Genomic DNA, 26,830 nt, shown 5'->3' with positions numbered 1-26,830 from the left:
ATTTTTGTGACATGGCAAAAGAGGATTACAATCAATACATTTTCACTTCCATCTCCTTCCACAGGCATGGAATAGGATCTATCCCAGTTTGCCCAACCAACCCATACTCCGCATTCAGATCCTCTCTAAAAACTCACCACTTTTGTGATGTTCTCAAGAAAGGGGTAATTAGTAGTAATAAAGAAGGGAGAAAATAAAAATGAAATCATGCCAAATTATTCCTTTCTCTAGGCTTTCCCATGCATCTTGCATTCTGTGGGCCAGTGGTTCTCAAAGCTGGTCCACCGCTTGTGCAGGGAAAGCTCCTGGCGCGCCGGACCGGTTTGTTTACCTGCCGCATCAGCAGGTTCAGCCAATTGCGGATCCCACTGGCCGCGGTTCACCGCTCAAGGCCAATGAGGGCTGCAGGAAGCGGTGCGGGCCAAGCGATATGCTGGCCACCCTTCCCTCAGCCCCCATTGGCCTGGAGTGGCGAACCGCGGCCAGTGGGGAGCCGCGATCTGCTGAACCTGCGGACGTGGCAGGTAAACAAACCGGTCCGGCACGCCAGGGGCTTTCCCTGCACAAGCAGCAGACCGGCTTTGAGAACCACTGCTGTGGGCCATATTCTCTCTTTTGAAAATGAGTGAAATGTTGTTAAAGCCAAATGTGCGGTGCCTGTTTACATTAGCAGATAGGGCCAAATTATCTGTGTCTATTTAAAATCCTTGGAAAAGAGATGTGTCTTTATTATTGTGTTTTGTACAGCTCCCAGCACATTGTCAGTGATAATCAAATACATTAATGATGCTTAGGATATTTTCTAATAATACAGTGCAAGTTCAAAATATAAAATTTATGTTTTTTTCTTTCTGGAGTTCTTTCTGTTTTAGTATTTCAAGGTGCTATTTGTAAAATTGATAGAGCATTTTCTTAAAAAACAATGAAACACTTGGCCCCAGAAAAAGCAGAATCTGTCTGGTTCTCACCACACAGGGAGAGGGGGGGAAATTAGGTAGCCCATTCAGAAGTGCTCCAAGCAGCATGTCTTTGTTTAGTTGGGACTGAAGGATAGGTCAGAGGCTAGGCTGGCAGCTGTTATTAATCCATCAGCAATCAGTCGCTAAGCCTTTTGGGAGCACAGGAGCAACAGGGATTACTCTAGCCCTAGGCCACCAGGATCTACTGAAGAGCACACTGGGTAAGATGATTCCTTCTCATCCCTACTGGTTTAGCAGAAATACCCTGCACATGTTTAATTACTTGGGTTAGCTTCGGGGGATGAGATTTGGGGCTAAGAGTTTTTTGTTCTTGATACTCATAAGAGAATAGTTCTCTTTGTGGCATGATGATCAGTTGCTCTAAAAATATTGATGAAGTGGCAAACAAATCTGACTTCCTGTGAACAAACAGCAGCAAGCACAGATCCTCTATTCATGCTAATATCCTTAAGAACAAGGATGAAACAGTTCTATTCTGGAGTGTTGTTGGTGTTTAGTGGTAAAATGTGACGAGCAGGACAGGGAGAGAGGTGGGGAAACTGATCTTGTGTTAAAGGGAGTTATCACTGTTACTCCTGTCTCTTTGTAAGGTTGAGGAAAAAGAGCGAAGCAAATAGTTAAGCACTTCATTGAGGATACCATTTGAGCCAATGTTTCCTTGTACACACACGCATTCTTCACCCTAACCTTCTTCTTTTTACTGTGAACATTTGTGGGTAGAGGAGCGGGAGTGCAGGATGCCTGAGATTTACAACTTCTCAGTGTGGAGGACTATGCCTATTTCTTAACCTTGCTCCTACATTTAGCCTCCAGTCACATTTGCACATTATTGGAGCACAACAGACTTGCATGCTCTGCTGTGCACAGAGTTTTGCAGGATCAAAGGACTAGACCTAACTGCTTTGAAAGACAACAAGACTTCATTTGTCACCCTGAGTCATCAATGGCTCCTGAATGTACTTTCTTTTCTGTATCTTTTTAAATGTCTGTTTACTCAGTTTGGATTAATTGGTGAGAATGTGTTTATTTGAAAATGGATTTTAGACTGTGTTTACAAAAGAAACAATTACACTATTGAGAGAGCAGTTATAATGTGGATTGTAATTATTAGAGTTTCTTGGGTTGTTCCTAATTTTCACATGGAAGAGAATAGATTTAAAAAAAAAAAGCAAAGGGAATGTTACACATTGACTTTAACTCCATTGTGTTTCTTGTAAGCAATGTGAATAAACAGTGCATTTTTAAAGAACAAACTTTTTCTCTTCAGGATGTCACTCATATCATGTGCCTGCTATACAACAAATGGATAGACAGGTTACCTAGCGCTTATATCCTCCATCACCTTGTCAATCAGAAGGCACAAAGACTGGCACTGAGGAAAATGTGGAGTTAGGCTGAAATCAACTCAGTCACATGCGCAGAGTTTAATCAAGTTCCACTTATTCAACTTAATGTACTTCCAACTTCAGTCTTTGCTAATAACATCTCTGCTTATTTTTCCTCTTAATTGTGGGTTTCCTCAAAACACTGTAGATAGTACTTTATTTTTTTTCAGTTCTTAACTCTTCCTCCCTTTTTTTCACTGATGTCTCTTTCTCGGGATGGTTTCCTCAGCTGGCGTTTGTGAAGAATGTGTGTTCATTGTGCTTCAATTCTCATACCTGTAATTTTTGGACCCTATTTAACAAAGCACTTAAACATGTACACAACTTTAAACATGGGAGTTTTGCTAAAACATGGCTTTTAAGAACAAACATCAGAATCCAGTTCCCCAAATATAAACTGCTGCAGAGTCTGAACTGGATTCCCAAAGTTCAGTATCCTGTATTGCACTGATGAAGATTAAAATTAACACTGGTTTCAGAGTAGCAGCCATGTTAGTCTGTATTCGCAAAAAGAAAAGGAGTACTCGTGGCACCTTAGAGACTAATCAATTTATTTGAGCATAAGCTTTCGTGAGCTACAGCTCACTTCACCGATGAAGTAAGCTGTAGCTCACGAAAGCTCATGCTCAAATAAATTGGTTAGTCTCTAAGGTGCCACTAGTACTCCTTTTCTTTTTGCAAAGTTAACACTGGCTCCGATAAATCTACTACAGCCAGATCTTTGTTAGTGGTGAGGGAAGAGGTACAAGTGCCTTAACATTAGTGACCAGAGTCAGGATATGCCAGTGTACGTAGGAGAAGCATATTGTTCTGCACTAGTGCAGCATACTCACTCTCAGCCCATGACATACCCCAGGCTCCCCACATTGCTGGGCAGGCTTCTGTCACTGTGGGTGACTAGAAGGAAGAGTGGAATCATGGCCATCCCATAACATTGCACAGACTGTAGAATTGCTAGAACCATCCCTGTAGTTTTGATGAGCAGCATTATAACTCCATGCTTGTGTGGAAGCCTGGGGTATGAGCTCCAGGTTCCCTTTCACTTCCAGTTCACTATAGTGAAACAGCCATAATTGACCATTGTGTATATGAATTAGTTACTGTATATGAACTGGTAACTAATTCATTCGTGTGAATAGCTTAGCGTTCAGCTGTGAGCGCCGAAACTGGGTTCCTAGATGTGGGTATTGAAATAACTCACTTACCTATAGAAAATCAGGTACCTGGGACTGAAACAGATCCACAGTGCTCTTGTAATTTCTTCTTTTCTTTTTTCTCTTCCGTTTTTCAGCCTCTGCCATACAGTAAACAAATACTGTAAAAAGCTTACAAAAAGCAACAATCTTTCCTGGCTTGGACAGGAATAATTTTCAGTTCTCAAAGACCTGTAAACCTATACATTAAAACTCCCAGGGCAATTTTTTCCTGGTTGCCATTCCATTGACCTCAGTGTTCTGCTCTTATATACAGTACTGTTGTAGCCATTTTGTTCCCAGGATTTGAGAGAGACAAGATAGATGAGGTAATAGCTTTTATTGAACCAACTTCTGGTGGTAGTGGGGAGAAGCTTTTGAGATTCACAGCGCTCTTCTTCTGGTCTGGGGATAGTTAACCAGAGTGTCCAGCTATATGCAAGGTAGGACATATTGTTAAGTATAAGGGGTTCACATATGTTGGAGACCACTTAAAATCAAGTGAATAATTAACATGAAGTGGACAATTAATACCTCTGATTTCACAGGATGATGGAGGATTACTAGACAGTAGGGTGTATTATAAATTATTGCAATAAGCCATAAAACCAGTGTCTCTCTTAAGTGCATGGTTTTTAGTGTCCAACGAAGTTATGAATTTAAGTTCCTTGGCTCATCTTTTGAAGGTGTTGTGGAGGTTTCCTTTTAAGGATGAGGACTGAGAGGTGCTGCAGTAATTGCTTTTGTGAAAACTGTTCACCCAAGAGTGAGGCATTTTTTGTTGTTTATCATTTTTCTGTGTGAGTTAATTTCAGAACATAGAGATTCGTTTCACCCACATATTTGTTCCTGGGGCACTTGATACACTGGATGAAGTACACTACATGCGGTGTAAGGCTTGTACAGGACCCATAGATCCTGAAAGATGTGTTGTGGGTAGCAGTAGAGATATGTCTGCAGGTTTTGCACCTGTTATTCTGGCAGGGTCTGGTGCCACTTTGAATTGGCGTATCCTGGTCCGTGTGGAGCTACCTTCTGATGAAAATCTGCGTGAGGTGTGTGTGTGTGTGGGGGGGGCTTGTTTAAAAGCCAGGAGAGGTGGTTCAGAAAAGAATACTTTCAGGATGTGATCCCCATGTGTGAGTTGTAATTATCTGATACCTGTATGGGTTCTAGTAGGGGTTGTCTGTGACAACTATAGGCACACTGTCTGTTTTTAATCTTCAGTGAAGCCGGTCCTCCCAGGACATTTGGGTGGCTCGTTCCATGATGTGATCTACTTCTCTGGTGAAGAATCTTTGTTTGCTCTGACCCATAAGGAGTGCAATCACTTAGCCTTCCTTGGCTAAAAGGCCACAATATCTGGCAAGCACAATACATTCCGTTGTAGTGTTTGTGTGTCAGCTAGTAGCGTTATTATTTAATACTGCTATATTACCGGAGCTCCCTCAAACAAGATTAGGGTCCCATTGTGTCACATGCTGTGAAGACACATAGTAAGAGACACTCTCCGCCCTAAAGAGTTTAAAATTTAAATAGGCAATATTTCCTTTATACCACCCTTTGTTTGTCTTATTATGCCAATTTATACAGCTGGAGAGATTAAGGAATTTGGCCAAGGTCACAGAGACAGACTGTGGCAGAGTCAGGGATTGAAGTCTGATCTCTTGATTCTCAGTGCAGTGCCTCAAGCACAAGATCTTCCTTCCTCTCAAAGAATGGGCTAGAAGCTCACACTCCCCATGATCTATTTTCCCATCTGCCCATTTGACCCAGATCTGAGGGAAACTGAACAACCACCTACAACACTACTGGAGTAGAAGAAGATCTTGTATTACTCCCATCTCTTAACTTAGAATCACACAGGGTCTGTAGGTCCCATGGCAGAATAGGAACTTCACATCATAGCATCCATGAGGCTTTTTCAACCTTCAAGGTCCTTATATAAACAGTTGTAATTATTGGGGTTACTTCGTATCCAAAACCCATAGGGTGCAAGCAGCATGCTCGATATACCACATCTCAGAGGCAAGCACTGTAGCTGCTTCAGCAACTAGGCCTTGTAGGCAGTAGCCCTGGTAGGTCCCAATAACTACTCAGACACATGGCTAAAGGAACGGTTTTTACTAGGGTGGCCAGGAAAGAGGTACCGAGGCTTAAACAGTCACAGTTCAAAGTGAACTTTAGTGGATCCTGGGTCCCTGGGCCAGTCCAATTGAGTCAAGACTCTCCAGGCTTAGTGCCTGGAGCATCCTCTCCAGTCTCTATTCAAGCAAATAAGCATTTGTAGGTTTCCAGGCCAAGGTCAGTGTGTCTCATTGGGGCCCTTTGCTCTGGATCTCTGTCCAGACACTGCTGCTCCCCCATAAGACCCACGGAGACCTGCACCCACGTGAGATGTCCTGCAGTCACAGCCTGTTCCAGATGCAGCTCTGTCCAGTTCCTGGGGCTTCTCTCCAGTTCCCTGCTGCCATGTAGCTCCCCCACTCACAAACAGAGCCTGGCCACTTTACAGTTCAGCACCTTACTCCTGACCTGGTACAGGAAAGGGGAAGTGCAATGGGGATGGGGCTGATGGGAAACATAGGCCTGTTTAGTCAGGAGGAAGGGATATACAAATGGGAGGGGGCTAGTCCCCTGCTTTGAAGATCACACAATGTTTATTTAAACTTATTCTTTATGGAGTTTATGAATGCTACAGTACAGATCAAGCTCCCAGGAAAGTTGAGTGTCCCCTCGATAGGTTTTTCGGCTTTAAAAACATATTTGCTATGATCCCCCAGTTTCAGGCCATATTCCCTTTTCCTGTCCTATATTAATCAGCCTAAAAGCACCATTCTCTCTCTCAGTGCAGGGAGGCTATAACAGAGAACAGCAAAATGGCTAATGAGGAAGAAAGCCAGGGTGTGCGAACTTCTTAAGACGCTCTATAATCATATTCCATAGAGTGCAGGGAGAAAGAGACTAATAATGTGTAGAATAAACCTGTATTTTTGCTCCATTTGTGCTTTTTGGTTGTAATTTACCTAAGTAATTTTAAGACAATAATATAAAATTATTATGGAATAACAAAATACATTCCTGATTTGATACTAGGGCATTTTTAAGCCATTGTTAGTTGTTTAAATTCTGTTTTCTTGGTCATAACAGATGCTATCATTAAGTAAGATCCTACTGTCATGGTCATCTCTGGGTTTTCAGTCACTAGATTTTTTTTTTTTTTTGAAAGCCCGTTATCAAGACAGAAACTGTTTTTATCATAGGAGGTGATCTGTTTGGGTACACATATTTATAGCTTGAAAGACCTTACTTCACCCTTAAACACACAATTTAAAAATGTTATTAAAATTGATAAATTACAGAATGGCTTGGGTTACCAACTATGAGTCTGATCTTCTAAACATCGACTGCCAGGAACAGTGCTTATCATCGCATGTGGGCCCCACTGTTTTCTGTGAGACTGCTCAAATGCATAAAGTTATGCATACGTGAAAGTGTTTCTAAGATTGACACCTACATTACAAGAGTAACTTAAAATATTCACAACTTGTCAATAATGTCTCTATATCAAACAATCATCTGTTTGAGTTATAGACTTGCGTCTAGTGGTGCTCTTAAGTGGAACAATAAATATGTATATAGATACTGTATGTTCTATAGCTAAATACTGTATTTTCTACCCTTTTTGATTTGTCAGTGCTGGTAATCTTTTTAAATATAGATATAATAGAGCTTTTTTTATTGACAGCCTGTCCACACATTTATACAATCAGACTAATCACACATTTTGAAGACACATTCCGTTCCTGTTATTCTTGCACTTCTATCTTATCTTTTGTCATAAAACCACTGTATAGAGTTGCCAGAAATAACTTTAAAAAGAAAAAAATAACAGAATATAAAATATAGAATGGACAATAAGAAACTACATGACAAATATCAAATACATTCCATATCTGCTGTGTATTTTATTTGTATATTTACTTGTTCAAATTAGAAATACCACAAGCATATTTCTTCACAGATACAAATTTTCAAGTCTGAGGAATGGGAACAATGATTTTTCTCTTTCAAGGAAATCGACATCAAAGCCATAGTCTGGAGTTCATAGTTTTTGCTAATTTAGGGTGCTATCCATTATAAAAATAATGTGGTTGTACCAGGTTTGTCTAGGAAGCCCAGCTATGGGGTTATGTGTTGAGACTCCCTATCTAATCTAATAGGGATTTCACCAAGTGCCTTATATCAGATAGTTTTCAGGTTGGGGAAATTACTTGCCCCTGATATCCATCGTAATCTATCTGTCGTGACTAGAAAACACCGTTTGGAAACTTTTTCTGAGGTATGTATATTGGGTAAAAGCTACTATATAAATGTTACTCTGAAACCTATATAAATGCAAAGTTTTAAAGATGTGTGAAACAAATATAATGTTATTGGTTTTGATTTTTTGAATGATGTAAAAGTTTGAAACATTGTAGAATAAGAGAGACAGAAGAACAAGAAAAAATATTCAAATACATTGATGGTAAGTAACCTGGTTAACTTGGCAGTCTCCTATGTCAATTGTAATGAGGTCCACATAGTACAATGGAAAGAAAAGAAAATATTTAATATTTCAAGTGCTATCTACCATCACATAGCTGAATATTTATAAAATATATTACTGAGAGATCTTTCCACCAAGATAGAGAAATTCCATTGTAGTAGAATATACTATTTTGTCTGAAGACTGCTTTATATTATGAGACACTTGCAATTAAATATTGAAGCTGTCACCACAAACTTTCTAAATATGCAGATAAAGTCACAATTAAATTAATTCTAATTCATAATAATTTGGATACATCCTACACTGAAAGGTTCTCTGTTTTGTGGGATAAAATGAGTAAGCATGTTGAGGAGAGGCTGAGGGAACTGGGATTGTTTAGTGTGCGGAAGAGAAGAATGAGGGGGGATTTGATAGCTGCTTTCAACTACCTGAAAGGGGGGTTCCAAAGAGGATGGCTCTAGACTGTTCTCAGTGGTAGCAGATGACAGAACAAGGAGTAATGGTCTCAAGTTGCAGTGGGGGAGGTTTAGGTTGGATATTAGGAAAAACTTTTTCACTAGGAGGGTGGTGAAACACTGGAATGCGTTGCCTAGGGAGGTGGTGGAATCTCCTTCCTTTGACGTTTTTACGGTCAGGCTTGATAAAGCTCTGGCTGGGATGATTTAGTTGGGGATCGGTCCTGCTTTGAGCAGAGGGTTGGACTAGATGACCTCCTGAGGTCCCTTCCAACCCTGATATTCTATGATTCTATGATACGAATGCTGTACGAAATGTTTTCTAAATGTTGAGTGGATATTTTTGTGGTAAAAAAACACCTGAAACTCATGAGCTAAAGTAGAACATCTCATTGGGATATTATAACTGAAGAATTGACTGCTGAATTTACGAGAAGACTGGAATGGAGAAGTATTGTGTGATTATATTTTTTTAAACTTCGGTATAGTTAATACCTTCCACAAAGTTGTCCTAACCTTTGAAATATATTAGTAATTGTTAGTTAATTACAACATACACACACACACACAGACGACAATTTTCAACATAGGCTATTTCAGGGAAATCTTATTTATGGTTTTAATTTATCTTTACAGAGGAAGTATTGCTTACATGATAAAGGTATAGAGGCATTGCAAGATTTTATTCCAGATCCTTTTCTTTTGTGGTGTATCTACTTCAAGGGTTCCTTTCTATTTATTTATTGGTCCAAAGTGAATCCCCCTTTCATTGCAGAAATCAATAAAGAATGTATGAGCAGCAATATGGGGCTGGAAGGGGCATAAGAAGAGAGACCATCTGGATTAGCAGGCATGTGCTATAATAGCAAGTCAGTCTTATGGGGTCAAATTCTGCTCTCTGACACACATGCACATATCTGTTGAACTGAGCTTAACATGTCTGTGGGCATAATTTGGCCCTTAGATCGTTTGTATTGGTATTATACGTAACATATGTTATTAAGGAGTTCTTAGGTGGAGTAATTGGCTTCAGTGGGACCAGAATTTCACTACTTATGTATAGGTGAAAATAATAATTATAATAATATATAATAATAATATAATAATAATAAATAGAAGGTAACATATATTAGTAGCATTCCTATGGAATATTATATCTCCATAACTGAATGCTTAGTTATGAAAATAGGAAATCTCATTTGCTTTTAAATTCTTTAATATCATAAGAAGATGGCAAGTAGCCAAATTATTACAGGAAGTTGGGTAAGTCTGTCCATTGATGCTCCTCAGGGTTCTGTGTTTTGCCTATATATTTTCAGAATTATGAATATAAAAAATATATAAATGATTGGGCAGACTCATCCTTCCGAGTTTAAATTCATTGGTGAGATCATTTTCCCTAGATTTACAGTCAGTTCTTACATATATGATGCATGACCCAAATGACCAGAATTCTTCAAACTTCTCTAATTTAATTTATTTAGCAGCAATCTGGAGAAAGAGAAAATACTGATTCAATATACAGACTACAAAAAAATGGAGGAAAATATTTAGGGCATCAAAGGACAGATAGATAAGTCTTTAAATCTATTTAAATTGGAGGCATGAGAAGAGAGGAATAAATGCAATTTACCAAGGATAAACGTGAAAGATTGTTCACACTGGGAAGTGGGAGGGAACACACATACAGGTGTAAAATAGGAAACTAGTGGCTAAATAGTAGCAATTCAGAAAAAGGCACAAAAGAAAAGTGAGTAATTCCACAATTGATTATAAACCGGAGGGGTCTTTAGTACAATACGGTACCCTGATTAAAAAGAAAACCCTGTGGGGAGTGTTCATAGGAGCTGGCATTAGGAAAGTTTCAGGACTCCAACTTCTGAAGGCTAATGTGGGGAAGGCTGGGGTTGGTCATGTGACTGAAGATGGAGGATGAAAGCTCAGGACAATTGAGAGGAAGCTAAGTCTATGTAAAGTGCATTAAAATTATATCATAGTATCAAGTTTTGCAGAGTATTCTACATAAAGGATATAAAGAAACTGGAGAAAATGTAGAGGGTAATAGTTAGGAAACTAAAGGATTTGAAATTAATAGAAAGATTAAGGTAATCTGAACGAGTAAGGGAATCGTCAGGCTCAGTCTCTGCCTGAGCTCCCTAGGGTGCAGGACGCACCATCCCACGAAATTCAGAGCCTGCTCCTCTCTCTACTAATTGTCTATCAGTAGGGGTGAGATCATGGGATACCATGGATTTTGGAGTTAGCTGTCACCCTTTTCTAAATATTTCCTGTATACCTTCTCGCAGGGTTGGCATACTTTCATATGAAACACTTTCAGATAGCACACAGTTATGCTGAACTATAAGGAAAGCACAATTAAGACGTGCCCATCAAAGCTACACAGTTTGTTCCAGGACACCTGTAGTTAGTAGTACTGCATATTGTGGAATGCCACGCAGACCATCCCCTTGACCCACCTGGCTCCCGCAACTTCATGGTTCCCACATACTGTCTCTGCTCCTCCCCAACTTTCCCCACCCCATCCTGGTCCCCACTGTCCTCTGTTACTCCCTTCCCATGCTTAACTTTTATCTTTAGTTTATAGTCATTGATGCTTTTAGACCTATCAGTGTTAACTGTATCAAGTGTTGATACTTATAATATGTATAAACATTGAGATTGTATTGGAGTTGAAATGCTAAGTGATATAGGGAAGTAAGGGAGCATTTTAAGAAGAAGAGAAGTGGGGATAAGCCCATGCTTTCCAAATGAAAGAATATACTTCATATGCTTCTAGAATAGGTAAAACATATATGTTCCAGTTTTCAGCGGTATAGATAATCATATCCTCCCATCGCTTTACTACTAGTCTCGCTTACTTACTGAGATAACCCACATTGGGATATTGTTAAGGAAGCCCTAACAACTAAAGAGGGAACAACTTCTGACACTGCCTTCTTAGACTGTCGCAAATTAGCTTCTAGTCTTAGACTGTGAGTGAACAAGACTGACTGAATGTTTACTGCTTTAGCTTTCAAGAGTATGCTGGCAGATACTCAAACTAGTTTAATTCAGCCAGGCACCACAATCCCTCTTCGTCAGGCCCATAAGAAGTATTCTTTTCAACAACGGAACCAAAAATAGAGAGTAAAGGATCCTTTCAACATTGGACACCGTTATCTGGAAATGAATGGGGATGTGCCTGCCAGTGGTTAATCAATGTAACAAAGAAAAATAAATGGTTAAAGTACTTAGTAGAAACTAAGTCCTTGTCTGCAGTACCACAGTAAGTCGATCCAATAACATAGCTGAAGTCAGTGTAGCTTAGGTCAACTTACAGTGGCATCTACACCACGCTGCCTGAATCTTCTCATTCCACTGGAGTACCAGAGCGCACTCTGCCTTTGATTTAGCAGGTCTTCACTAGACCTGCTAAATTGACCCCCACTGCATCGATCACAGCAGCGTCGATCTCCAGTAAGTTTAGACATGTCCTAAAATGGAAGACTTCAGATCTTAGCAAATTGTACAATGACATTCTCAAACGTGGTCCAATGACCATAACATTGTTTCTAATCTTATTTTCAAGTATGCACTTCCACTAATACATTCTATAGTCATATTCATCATAAATGTGAAAGCTGCACTTGACATTTCCACTCTACTAAGCCAATGCAGACAAATTGAAAACCTTTATTATATCCCTCTCCTCTCAAGAGGGCCACTGTGGAAACAGTTGCTATGATCTGATTCACAAAATTGCAAGTAATTGTGAAAACAACATTTATCATAAAGAAAGTTAAGCAGGGGACAAAAAATTGCCATCATGTGAATAGCTTCTAAATCTTTGCCATTTTCTGTCTGTGTTGCAGTGCATCTGATGCTATATTCACTCCTACTGTGTATTCGTTTACAGGCAAATCCTTCCTGAGCAGCTAATATTGGGTGTTGCGTCTTTCCACTGGGGAGAAGAGATGTCATCCCCAGATGATGGATCAGAAGGGAATCTATTCTGTGGCCACTATTTCTGAACTGATAATGAAGTAACTAACAATTAGCCTTAATACCCTCTTATGCAATGTCTTTCAGAAATTAAACATTCATTGGGCTAGAGCACAATTAAGTTTGTCTCTATAGCTCCCACAGTCCTGGGCAGAGAATTAGGTTCAAGTCCCATGCTTCAATTAATATTTCACTATTTTATGCAAAGTGGAACAACTTCTACAGGAAACATTGAGAGAGACTCATCTCAGAATACCCCATAGTTAGGGCACTCATCTGGAAGGTAGGGGTAGGAGACTGGGGTTCAAGTTCCTCTTTTGAATCAGGTATTGGAGACCAGATCTGAATCTGGGTCTCCAACATCTTGGGTGAGTGCTCTAACCATTAATCTATTGCATAAAAGGGGGGCACCGCTTCCTTCTCCTCACTTTTGTGAGAAAAGGATGTCTTGGGTCAGTTGCCTGCCTTCAGGAGAGGGTTCGTGACTGTGAATCCCACATGGAGATAGCTGTCTCCCTCGGTCCCAGAGGTAGGTGCCTAAGTCCCTTTGAGCAGTGGGGCTTAACCCTCACCCCTCTCTTTGGCATTTCTTATTGACTATCTTCAGTATCTGCCCACTCATGTTGTTGGTTTTTGTGGATCCCAGTCTTAAGTACTAACTTTCTCCCCATACAGTGCATGGGGAGCCCAGGCACCTAACTCAAGGCAAAGGATTCCACTCAGTAACAGGGTTCTGCAGGTAAGCCTTGGGACACTGAGCCTATGTCCTCTTTGTGGATATAGCCCTCAGAAACTATGGTGAGATTGGGATATAATTACTTAAATAGGTATATTGGATTAGATGGATAGGAATTGAAGACTGATGAATACAAAACTCCTACTGTGAAGGTGGGGTAAAAAGAGGTTGACTAGAACCAGACATTGTCCTCTCTCTTCCCAGTCCAACTTTTGTTCATCACTAGCTCAGAAGATGTGACTGGAGCAAGCTGTTTTTAGGGGGCACTGAAAAAGCCATTGTGTTATGGAGGTCAAATGACCAGCTCATTTGATGCATTTATGTAGCCCAAACAACATATTAGATTTTGTAGAAAAGTTTCAGTATCTCCTGGTTGTGAAAATAACTTTCAAAATGTGAACCTCATGGAACCAATGTAGCATAGTTCTTCCTGAGTTTTCAGACCACTTAAATTATGGGAGTTGTGAGCTCCTCCACCCACCATTAATCTCAGTGTGGTGTTACTACTAAAGACCAGAGATGACATTTCAGTGGAAGCATTAATTGTCTAATTTCTAATCACTTTAAAATATCCCCCATGGAATGGGGAAGGGGTCACAGTGAAGCCCTCAAGGGGGAGTGGGAATTAGGAGTTGCAGTAGAGAAAGAAAAGCAGAAGGAAGAACAGAATGGATGGAGAGGTATCAAGGGAAGTCTCCTGGAAGTCCCTCAGTGCTGAGAAGAACACCAACCCATCGTGCATTTTGGTAGCCCAGAGCCAAGACAGGAATCTAGGTTGGGTTCCCCAAACTTCTTTCCATTTCCAGACTCCTTCCTCTCCCCGAACACTTATGTTCACTTTTCCATACAGGGGTTCCCTGAGTAAATCACAGAGAACATGTTATGCCCCTTTATCACATAGCTTAACTTAACTAAGAAAATAAAGTCCTAGAAGTGCAGGACTGGACGGGACCTCAATAGGTCATCTAGTCCAATCCCCTGGATGCAAGGCAGGATTACATAATAACTAGACCATTCTTATTCAAATAAATGATACATTCAATATTTTACTTGTAGATAGTGACTGTCACAAACTCTAAAACAAGGCCCAAGTATTTGACAGAAATAAGTAAGTGCCACACAACTGGTTGAATCACAATGCAATCTTCTTGGGCTTTTGAGATGTTTCTTTGCAGTCCATTGGGTTGGAATGGGACTTTTGCCCTATAGTCCCTAGGTGTGAAAGAGGATAACAAATTCTGTCTTCTAAAGAGAAATCAACAGTTCTGTACCCCCTTATATCCTCTTTCTTCTGGCTGCAGAAAAGAAACAAGTAAAAGCAAAGGAAGAAAATGTTCTTAATTATTTTAAACTAAGAAATATTGAGCTCTAGAAGATCTTGTTTTTCTCAAGTTTGGGGATTAACTCAAAAGTTTTTAGGCTAGCTTCAGTAGTTTTCAACTGAAAAACAACAACAACAACAACAGATATTTTCTATAAAGAGGGAAAGTGAGAGAGGACTGGTGTGATTTTTGTATTTCTTATGAAGGAACTGAGTACTGGGACCTAAAGGCTTTCCAAGGTTACAGAGTTTGAGTGGACACATAGTGACAAAATGTTGGCCTTTTCTTTCTGGGCTAGCAATTAGTAAAGCAGCCAAAATAAATTATGGGAGAAATGAAATCATTTTGTAACTTGCATTTATCAATAGTGCACAAATGTACAGGAAGTAGCCTACATTTCACTTTTTTCCTATCCATCCCAGCTGTCACAGCAATTATTGCTATTGCCACACAAATAATAGTGCCTTGTCTTTTGCATGTTGCTACAAGCCATTTGTAAATTCCCGGACTATGCAATACAGAACAAATATTTGTGGTCGTCAACTTACAATCATTTTTCCCCTGGTGGCCATACTGAAGCTGATTACAGGTTATATAAATGCAAGTTTTATCATGACAGCAGAACAGAACTGATGCAGCATACTAATTTATTCATTAAAGTGTAAATGAGCAAATTATAATCTAAGGTGGTTGCATGCTTTGTTCCAGCTACTTTTGCTATAAAACACATATGTCCATTCAAAACATAGTCTTTACTAAAAAGACAGCCCTGCAAATCTTTAAATGCAGTCTGGTCCACCTTCATTATAATAGCAATTACAGTGTCTCACTGAAGAGGCATCAGCATATTTCATGTTTGATTCCCAGTCATCTAAGGATCAGATGTCACTAAGAGGTTGCTGGGGAAAAAAAAAATCCCTGTTAAAGAAAAAGCTGTCATGCCAGGTCTTGTTAATTTACTTTTGCTGAAATTCTTGTGGGAATGAATATAGCTGAAATGAATAAATAAAGTACAGAACTCACTGGAAATCTGCTTAAAGCACCATAATTTAAACAAAACTTTATTTTATTAACAAACAGAGGAAGAGCTTAAATATTGCACCAAATGCTATAGCTGAACATAATCATAAAAGTAAAATTTTTAATATACTAAGCAGTTTATTTTCTATTGTTATGTTTTTATATCAATAAACATAAATGTATATTTTTTCCTACGGATCATCAGTAGCCACTTCACAATTAAAGTTCCAAATTAGTTTCCATTGTGTTTTGTTTCCTCAATACATCCTTCTAAAATCTACCTCAGAGTTCATATTGGCCTCAAGATTGGTAGGTTCAGATGTGATTGAGCAGAGTAAGTGAAAATAGAAGAAGTTACTGTCAGATGAAGCATCTTTAGTCAGTGATGGCTTCCAAGCACCAGAAGTCTCAGACAATAGCCTCATGTGAGTGATGCTATCAGGAGGGAGGGGCCTTGGCCAGTGGAAGTCACAGTGGAACAGCTTTGCTTCTTTAGACCTGTAATGCACTTACCATGGCACAAACTAAGCTGGGAGGGCCTGAATACATTGTGTTGGGAGACGTGTCTCCTGCTCAGCCAGCAGCCCCACAGAAATCCCAGTAGAGGCATCGTGTCCTGAAAACGTGGTTATATTCACCTTTGTGTCATGTTCAATCTCCTCTAATCACTTAGTGTGCGTTCCAATCTGTCCTGAGTAAGAAGTTAAGGATTTAGCAGCTATCTTTTTCTCAATCTCTTTCATCACATAGATGGCATTGTGCTATGGACTGGCATGGTATTTTGGAAGATACCAGATCAAATATCCATGTGGTAATACCAGTTCCTTGACTGACTGACTGTACAAGCAAACCTGCATTTAAAAAAGATTTCTTAAGAATCAAGATTGACACAAAAAGGACAATGAGAAAAAAATGTACAAAAAAGAATGTATAATCCACCCCTCCAGTAACGATAATCTTCATTTCTATTTATCAAGCAGCTATTCTTAGAAGGATATGCTGACAGACTTCATGTAAGCCTAACTGAATGGTCCTCATCAGCTTTTATTTTCTCAGAGCTAAAAGGGGTCAAGTTGAGTCGTAGTAGACTTGTGGTTTTGATGTAGAAGGTCCCCTTGAAGATGCTATGTTGTAAGAGGCCATGGATGTTTTCACAGAAACCTATCATGGACAATTTGTGACTTTCAGCACTGAAAGAAAAGAGCTTCTACTCTTCAAGGCAAAAAAGAACTCTTTTAGCTCTGTGAAAGTCAAATGTATAGGATTATACATGCTAGGTCAGTGTACTATAAAAGCCTTTTATCACTGGGTTTTTGATGTCAAGGAGAACCTCTGGATATGTTTGTCTGAAGGTCAGTCATTCAGCGATGGTTTTCACTTTTTAATATCAAAAGAGACCCTGAATGAAAATTAAAGATCAGATAATCCTTTATAATATATAGGAGTCAAAAACTAATTTCTTAAGGTATTTGTAAGAGATATAATTAAAAGCACTGTTCATATTCTTTTAAGAAAGGGCATTATTAGCACAGGAGAAATGTCCAACCTCTACTTAACATTTAATGTACCAACCTTAAAAAAATCGTAATTATCAGAGATTTTCATTGGCAAATATTAGAAACTGATGTGTCAAAGACTATGATATTAAACATAAAGGCTGCATCTTCTGGAGTGTATGTTTGAAAGGGAAGTTCAGCTGATATTTGATGCTTTCTTTGGAGCAATGTGCTGTTGGAAATGTTTTTTCTTTACTTTACTTTTCTTTTCTTTTTTTATGTGGTGCATTACAAACAAGGACAGAGTCAGATTTTGTAACATTTTCCTTTCCTGGTTTGGAGAGTGTATGAGCAATACCATCTGCGTCATAACAACAAAGGCTTCCTAGAGCTTGGAACATTTCATGGACAACTGGCAATTAAGTTTCATCAGCATAACAGCTTCAGTGGCCAGTGTTTAAATGTGTTTTTACATTTGTGTTTTTAATGTAACTACAATATTTGTAGCCACTTATCGAAAAATGAGCAGCACCTAAACACTTTAAGGTGTTTTACTTGGCTGCTTTGGACAATTCTTTAGTGAAAACCATAAAACTACATTTATATTCTTAAGACCCAGATCCTGAAAATTGTTCCATGTGGGCATATCCCTTCACCATATTGAAATCAATACGGCTTAGTGTGTGTTCAGTGGTCTGCATGTATGGAATAGATTGTAGGATTGGAGCCTAATGCTGGAATCCTACTTAACACTCCTCATTCTGCTGAAAACTTGGAGGGAGGATGCAGGCAGAGCACCCATGCAGGAAATCCATTAGATATAGGCCAGGAGTAGGACTATGGGCTGTCCACTTATACAGTCGAAACATATCAAAACGCCTGTACAGGGGGCATGAATGACAGCAGGTGCTACTCCTGTACGTATAGTGAAACAGTGGCCATGTTGCAGCTCTGCTCTCAGGTTATAAGAGGGTTAGGGTGATCATATTTCCTAAAGGGAAAACAGGAAGCTGCAGGGACGGCTGGCCTGAGCCCCCTCCCCTCCCTGAGCGGGGCTGGCCCAAGCTGCTTGCCTGAGCCCTGTCTCCCCTCCCCACATTGGGCTAGTGTCACTGCTCACCCGAGAGCTGCCTGCCCCCTGCCCGAGCCCTGCCTCCCCCCCATCCCCTTTCGTGTGGGGCTGGCATTGTTGCTCCCCCCCTGCACGTTCCTCTGAACCCCACTTTTTTGACAAATGCCCACTTTTACCAAAAAAGTCAGAACGGCTGGGACAGGGCTTAAAAAAGGGACTGTCCAGGACAAAATGGGACGTATGGTGGTCACTCTAAGGCAGGTGGAAGGAAATTCCATCCTGTCTCAGTGACCTCTTAGTCTCTGACACAAAGCTCAATTTCTCATGCTTTGCATGAGGAGGGGTTAATTTTATTTTAAATGAAAGCGGTAAACTGAGAGCAATAGTGATGGCATGGGCACCTACTTTTTCCTTCTTTCATATTTGAATCGAGAACTTATTTTAGCTATGAATGGAAACTAACTCTAAAAATGAGGGTGCAAAATCAATCAATTCAAACATTGCCCATATCAGGAATGGGCTTCAGGCCTAGTTTTTTGTTTGTTTGTTTTTGTTTCTGGATCAGTTGTAACATAATTTTAAGCAGTTTCTAGGCTGAGAGTTGTAAAAAGCAGTTGCTGGTATGGTACTGAATTTAGTACTCATTAATGCCTCAGGTGTACTGCATAATTTATGCTGCAAAAACATAATACAGAAATGTCAGGCTTAAAGATTTAGAGACTCTTAAGGCCAGGTACAGGGATTTGGCTCTGAGACTCCCATTAAAGTAGAAAATCCAACCAAAAATAGATATGACTGTCCTGGGATAGGCAAGCTGTAAATGAAATATGGAATGAACAGGAACATGACCTCTGGGTATGTCTAGACCAGTGGTTCCCAATCTTGTTCCGCCGCTTGTGCAGGGAAAGCCCCGGGCGGGCCGGGCTGGTTTGTTTACCTGCCGTGACCACAGGTTTGGCCAATAGCGGCTCCCACTGGCTGCGGTTCCCCACTCCAGGCCAATGGAAGCTGCTGGAAGTGGCACAGGCCGAGGGACGTACTGGCTGCCATTTACCGCAGCCCGCATTGGCCTGGAGCGGGGAACCGTGGCCACTGGGAGCCACGATCAGCCGAACCTGCAGATGCGGCAGGCAAACAAACCGGCCTCCTGCACAAGTGGTGAAACAAGTTTGGGAACCACTGGTCTAAACTACAATCATGGGGTGCAGTTGCAGCTCAGGTACACATACCCAAGCTAGCTTTAATTTAGCTAGCTCGGGTTCTGAAACGGTGAAGCCATGGCAGTGTGAGGTTCTGGGTGGGCTTGTATAGCTTACACAGGAGCTCATGTTGCCGCATCTTCACTGCTCTGGGAACTGAGCTCATGAAATGATGGCTAGCTCAGGTAAGTTGGCTCAAGCTGGAATCACACCCAGTGATTGCCGCCTATCTGTCTGGTGAGGTCACAGATTGCTAAGGGGAGGATGTCCCAAGAAAAGTAAATACCCTGGTGCTCCTAACAGAGAACTATCTGTCTCCCAGATGTCCTAAAAGGGCTACAGAGCCTGGGGACTTGTTATAGCCTCACCAAAGGAGTAATCCAGACCAGCAAGCTCCTTCTTTAGTGGTGGGGGTAAGCTCTTCTGAGCCAGATGAATGTGGGAATGGATGGGTTGGCTTCTTCCTCAGATCACTAGCCCAGATAGTGCGGTAGTGCTCAACCTCCCATTTTTGGGAGCCCTTCTCTCTCCCTGTTTTGGGAGAGTTGTGGCATCTCTTATCCTGGACTGAGTTTCATCTCTGAGTTGTGAGCCAGAGAGAAGTAATTTGGACCACAGAGCCGTGTAAATTACATTCCCATCCCTAAATAAAAAGGCAGGGAAGAACCCACTCACTGCATCAGGATGTTTTGCCATTACTGGTCGGTGTCAGTGACTTTTCCCCTTGGAGAGGGGAGGCTTAGATAGACATTTAAAGGTGAAATTAGCATTACACAACCTCTTTCAAAAGGAAAATGCCACCTTTCAATAGAATGGCCTCTCCAATTGAGTAGCCTGGGAGACTCATAAACTCTCTGCACACCATCCATTACAGAGATGAGATTGGGGTAGTAATCTGTGTAGCACAGAGGTGGGCAAACTATGTCCCGTGGGCCACATCCAGCCTTCCAGCCTGGCCCCTGAGCTCCCGACCGGGGAGGCTACCCCCCACCCCCGCAGCCTCAGCTCGAGGCACGGCTGGCTCCAGCTAGGTGGCACAGCTGCCAGTCCTGCCTCTCTGAGCGGCATGGTAAAGGTGTGGGGAGCTGGAAGGGGGGGTTGGATAAGGGGCAGGGACTCCCAGGGGGCAGTCAGGAGACAGGGAACAGGGTGTTTGGATAGGTGTGGGAGTCCTGGGGGGCATGTCAGGGGGTGGGGGTGTGGATAGGGGTCGGGGCAGTCAGAGGACAGGGAGCAGGGGAGGGTTGGATGGGGGTGGGGGTCCTGAAGGGGCAGTCAGGGGACAAGAAGCAGTGGGGGTTGGATGGGTTGGGGGTTCTGAGGGGGGCAGTCAGAGGGTGGGAAGTGGGAGAGGGTGGGGGCCAGGCCATTTGGAGAGGCATAGCCTTTCCTACCCAGCCCCCCATATAGTTTTGCAACCCTGATGTGGCCTTCGGGCCAAAAAGTTTGCCCACCCCTGGTGTAGCAGAAGTTTCCACTTGTAACATCTTTCTAGGATCCTCCTCCCAAACTCTGTGTGAAAATGTGGGACTAGGTCCTATCAAGTGCATGTGATGTGACTGCTCAGTGCAGCCTCCAGAGAGTCTTCTCTTCTACTGCTCTGCATTGATACAGCACCAGTTTTGCTGCATCTGCCACATGGGGTGGGGGGGCAGGGTTTTTGTTCTCTATATTTAAAGATCCTGATGACTTTTGCTACAGCCTTTTCTGATGCTGGCCATAGCTTCATTGCAATCAGTTCCCATGTAGAGTGTATGCACTGCAATTGAATCTACCAAATATTGCTCATTCCTTCTGGGCATCTTGCCAGAATACACCAGTGATATTCTGATAGAGAAGCCGTCAGCAGCATACTTTGATCAAGATTTTTTAATGAATTTTCTCATTCCCTTCCATCCTGCGTATTTTTTAAAAGGCAGTTCAAGATACATATCTTGATCAAAGTGCAATGCTGTCTGCTTCCAACATATACCATGCAAGCATTCAAACTAGTACGCCTCTTAACTAATGTGATTACAACAGGATGTTGCAGGTAGTTCTAACTCAATTTTGGATGCAATGAGGTCTGCAATATTTGGGTAGGACACCGTGATTTAAGGACAGAGGACCACACCCCTCTACTGTCCTTCCTTAAAAGGGGTAGTATTCATTTGACACACATGTTTACCTCTGTCCCACAAATTCCTGGTAGCACTATATTTACCATGCATTATAATGATCTGAAGTGGAGAATCATGAAACTGAATTTACAGGGTCTGTTATTTATACTGAATGAAAATCACATTACTTTAAGCTTCTTTTCCCCATATGCCTCTTATTTTAGTCCTTAGCATTGGAGCCATGTCAGCATGATCAATATAGCCAGAACCTTAGCTTTGAATTATCACAGCCTTAATGTCACTTAATGCATATAAAAATCAGATGATAGGACCTTAGTAATTTGTGGAAATATGCTGTTAATCAAGACAAGAAGGAACAAAATCAGTATAAATTTCTGGCCATGAGTAAATGCTTCAATTTTTTAATGTATTCACTCAAATGTACAATATTTTAACCAAATGACTGAAATTACTTTACTTATTTTTTTCCTGGAGTGAATATGATAATGGGAGATAAAGGATCATTGCCTGAAAATAACTTTCTCTTTTTCTGTGATCCAAATATTCTTCAGGCAACTGCAATGCAGTTCAACTTCCCTGCCATTGATCTTGACCTTGATCTAGAGGGACCATGCTTTCTGGGTCTCAAAAATCATTTGAGTATCTGGTTTGCTTTCCCTAAAGCATTTCCTCAGGGAAGGCTCTAATCCACGGGTGAGGAAACTTTATGTCCCGAGGGCCACATCGGGGTTGCGAAACTGTATGGAGGGCCGGCGAACTGAGCCTGCTTTAGAGGGAGGACAGCAGGGGAGGGGCTGGGACAGCAGGGGAGGAGCCGGGGTAGCCTCCCCGGCCGGGAGCTCAAGGGCCAGGCAGGACCATCCCACAGGCTGGATGTGGCTCACAGGCCATAGTTTGCCCACCTCTGTTCTAGTCTATCAATAGGATCTTGCAGCTTTCTGCATTGTGAAAGCCACTGAAGTCTGTACAACGTAGGTCTACATCCTGCTGGCTGGGAATTCATAGAAACTTTTTTTTAAAAAAATGGCTGTGGAAAAGCCAGACACAGATATATGAGCATAGGGCTGAATTCTGAGGGGGCCTGAGGTCAATAAAGTCCTCAAAAATGAAAGGAGAAGGGTCATGCTCCCAGACCTGTGCACAAAGATTTTCCTTCTGTATATAAGGAAGTACTTATGAGCCTTTGAAGCACCCCCAGGTCCCACAAAGGTCTCTCTGTTGGAATCTGTGCGAAGTGAAGATGAGGGTGGGAGGAAGGGTAGATTCTCCCCTTCCCACAGCACCAACTGAAGTTTACAAGAAAATGATTATGCAGCCTGATGCTGGAGTATAATTTATGCAGAGTTCTTGTGACCATGAGAATCCTTCACCCAGGTCAGCTATGGCCAGGGAGATTTCCTGGATAGTGTGACTGTAATGGATGTATAATGCCTGGGGTGAGAGGTATGGGTCCATTCACAGATTCCACTGAGAACAATGGGGTTTGTCCCATGGCCTATTTTGTGGGTGGGTGAGCATACTCCCAACTTCCTCAACCTAAATGGAATGACATGGGGGATCCTCATGAGGGGATCCTGTACCCTATAGGACTAGCCTGCTTGCTTGCATATAGATATAGATATAGATATCTTTTGTTACAGTTTAAGTATTTGGTGTATTCTAATAGGTTTATAGATTCATATTAAAGTAACTTTGTCTCTAATGCAAGAGAGCTACAGGCCATATCCTGTATGTTAAGCTAAGGCAAAGTTAGCATATCTATATTAAGACCTTTTACTCAGAAAGCAAAGTTGACCTATATCTTGTTACCTAAATAGATAAGTACACACGCCTATGCCTATGACCTTTTATCTAGACCAATAGACAATGGGGAATGGCATAGGGGGTTTTTCAATGTTGTACCCACAGACTTAACAGGTATACCATAAGGGAACATACGTGCGTAGGTCCATGTCATCAATACGCACATACATACTATCCTATGGGGTAAGCATACCCTAACATTTTGTAGGCAAGGAATGAAATTTGGTCAAAGGAGGAAGGATTTCTGGCACTTTGCCCTATAAAAGAGTTGCCCCACCACGATAGAGTATTCCATTCTCACTTACTTCCTCCACTCTCTCTATCTCACTCTTTTTATTCTATCTACTATGACTACTACTATTAGTAGGTTATACTTGTTCTTAAATTTTAAGTTTCAAGGGAACTAGGCTAAGCTTGGTTTCCCTAAGTTTTTATTCTTAGTTTGTTTATTAGGTTTTGATTTCAAGTTTAAGTTAGTCAAGTAAATCCTAAGTTAGTTTTGATAGCTCTTAGCATTAGCTTTTTCTAAGCACTGCATCCCTCACTCAAGAATCGAGAAACCTGAACTGCGAGGCTGGTACTGTGTCTCTTACCACCAGGTTATCAAGGAAGGGTGTGACCAAAGCTTTGTTGCATATAATACTATATTAGCATATGCATCTTTTGAATAGCAGTAATGCAATTGTAATTTTGTAACTTCTGAATATTTTACCATTTACTTACTATTATTGATTTTAATAAAAAGTCTTTAAGGCTATATCTGTCTCAGTGTGAGCTTCTGGTCATACCCCTGAGGGTCCTTTGTAAATTCTGTGGAGCCTGATTCAGAGCAAGAACTTTTATCTTCTGATCAAACAGATTGGCGTGCTTAAAACCCATACTATGAATAGTAATAAGTAATTGTTATTAATATTATTAACTAATTAAATTAAAATAAAATAAGAATAAATAAATATTATTAGTGCACCCTAAATCAGGCTACAATCCTCACAGAGATTTCCTTCTTCCCTTATTATGCCCTTGTTATGAGAGCAGGCAAAATGGTGATGTTAGGTTGAACTCACATGATTGAATTGCTCCTTGGGTGGGCAGGCGATGCAGCATCCCAACCTTCTATCCCACCTGTACTTTGGGACCCACAGGTAAAGGAATCCCAGCCCTGGCAAAAGCCAGCCCCTCTGCACTGCTCTTCTTGCTGCCCCACTGCTGGCATCTAATACAAGCAATAGAAGTTCTATGAATTCCAGTGGGGGTGGGGTGATCCATGGTCTGATATTCTGACTGATCTTCAGCTTATTTCCTTTCTCTTGCTGAATTCCAATCCAGGCTTTAATGAGAAACCTTTTATGTGCATTTGTAAAAGAAAATAAATGGTACCAGCGTGCCAATATTTGTTTTGTCTGAGGTCAGGGAGCTGATGCTGCCTGCCTCACTCAATGACAAACTAAAATAGTGTCAGCAAGCTCTGCCAAGTTTATGGGATAGAGCAAATAAAATAAGGGAAACCTTTTGAATAGGAAATTAGGCATTATGTAAAAGTTTCAAAATGGAAGTTAAGCACCGAGTTGCTTTTGAAAATCCCACTGGGGGCCTAGCTACATCTTCGGGCGCCTAAATACCTTTAAAAATTTGGCTCTTAGGAATGTAACTCAGTGACTTTCACTAAGACCTAGGCTCCTAAGTACTCAGGTAATTTAGAAAGTGGGGATCAGGCTCCTAAGACATCCAGTGCCACATATCAAGCAGAACTTTGACCCAGCTAGTGTTCAGATTCTGCCACTATTAGTGAATAATACTGGATATTTCAGAGGAAGGTGAAAACCCCCTTTGGGGGATGTGTAAGAAACAACTGTTCCTCACTCATACAAAGGTCACTTTAATCCCTGAATCTAAACTCTTCCTGGGCAAACCTAGCCTCACCTTTTAGTGGGGGGGTTAGCAGTTTAAAGTATAGTAAATGTTTATTATACACTTGGGGAGGTGAATATACCTAGAATACATGCACATTTGAAGATCATCTCAAAGGACTATTACATGCTCTGCTTTCTAGTAAAAAAAGTATGTGGAAAAAAGGCCATGCCCCTCAAACATATACTACAAAACTTAGCTGTGTGTGTTAATACATACCATGCCACTCAATAATCAAAGAACAATACATGGCCTTTTACCAAGAAGGATTTATTGTTTTCCCCCCAGAGTAGCATGCATATTGTTCCAACACACAGGCTCTGGGGAAAAGACCACAGAGATTTAATGCAACATCACACTTCAGTGTTGCCCACATCCACTAGAAGGGTAGGGGCTGACACTGACAGTTTTTAAGGGCAAATTCTGTTCTCTAACACAAAGCAATGGTAAAACTATCTGGGGATTCACAGGCACAGATTCCTCTCTTTCAGCCAAGCAGTATGATGTGTGAGCTGCTAGTCTGAGGCAACTACTATGCTGCACTGTTTCTGTCGTACCTACCCCATACATGGTGTTTGTATAAGGCCTAACTAGCCATGTTCCTACCATTCTTCTATCCTACATTGTATTTACCCTCTGCAGGCTGCTCAGGAGCATGACAGGCAGGAGGTCTGTACCATGGCACATAGGTAATTGCCCCAGTGCAGTCTTTTTGTGGCTTGAGCGGTAGAAGCATAAAAGTTCTGCCTCTTTTTGGGTTTTGTAAATCCCTGTAGTTGGGACCCAAAGAGCTACCAACTATTTTCCCTGCTGTGTGTTATTGACAAGCTAATGGAGACACTAACCCCAATGCAGATTAATGAGGTAGGATCCTCAGCTGCCTCACGTTCAAGCCGATTTTAGAAGATCAGAGACTGTGTCTGACTGGAGACATAGAAAATTCACTGGAGTAAGGAAAGAAAGTTGGAACAGTCCTTATTGCTTTGACAGCAGCCTTCACCATTGTATGATGTGTTCGGCTGACTGCCAGGCTGCTGCAAGTTTTTCCTTGCCAGCCAATGGTGCAGTTCATCCAAGACATAATTAGCACCTGAAACTTCATCCTGCAAGTTGGGGGTGGGGGGATTTGTTGCCTTCAATGTCTCTGTAATGGCCTTCCACAAAGTCAGTTTTGGCTCCCTTTTTGTTGAATATATATACACATACAACCTTCCCGAAACGCAAGCTAAGAAGTATGTATATGCTGCTGACACTGGAAACGACATTCATAGGAATTGCAGCCAAGACAGGGATACTTTGACCACATACTTCCAACAATAGAGACTAATTCTCAACGAAATTAAGACAATAGCAGCTACTTTCCATTTAAAAAATCATCTTGCTGATCACCCCATCCCGATCCCTGTCCAAGGATGGCTACTGCCCTTCTTTTTAGATGTCATATACTTGGAAATAAAACCAAATGACAGTTTGACATAACGGCCTCACTTGGAATATCTGACAATTAAGATTTCCTTCCCATATCGCCTTGATATGATAACTATCAGGAACCTCTGTAATTGCCCTCGTGTTTGCTCCAGAGAAATG

General features: G+C 41.2%; 1 protein-coding gene and 1 pseudogene across 1 annotated transcript in view; one reads left to right on the top strand and one right to left on the bottom strand.

Annotated features, from left to right (window-relative positions):
• Positions 1-12,930, bottom strand: part of LOC144280076 (pescadillo homolog pseudogene) — a 44,834-nt pseudogene extending 31,904 nt beyond the window's left edge.
• Positions 1-26,830, top strand: part of NALF1 (NALCN channel auxiliary factor 1) — a 793,873-nt gene that overhangs the window by 597,316 nt on the left and 169,727 nt on the right. The window lies entirely within an intron of this gene.

Source organism: Eretmochelys imbricata, chromosome 1 (genome assembly GCF_965152235.1).
Source record: "Eretmochelys imbricata isolate rEreImb1 chromosome 1, rEreImb1.hap1, whole genome shotgun sequence".
In the NCBI taxonomy this organism is placed as follows: domain Eukaryota; kingdom Metazoa; phylum Chordata; order Testudines; family Cheloniidae; genus Eretmochelys; species Eretmochelys imbricata.
This window is presented reverse-complemented; position numbering and strand designations above follow the sequence as displayed.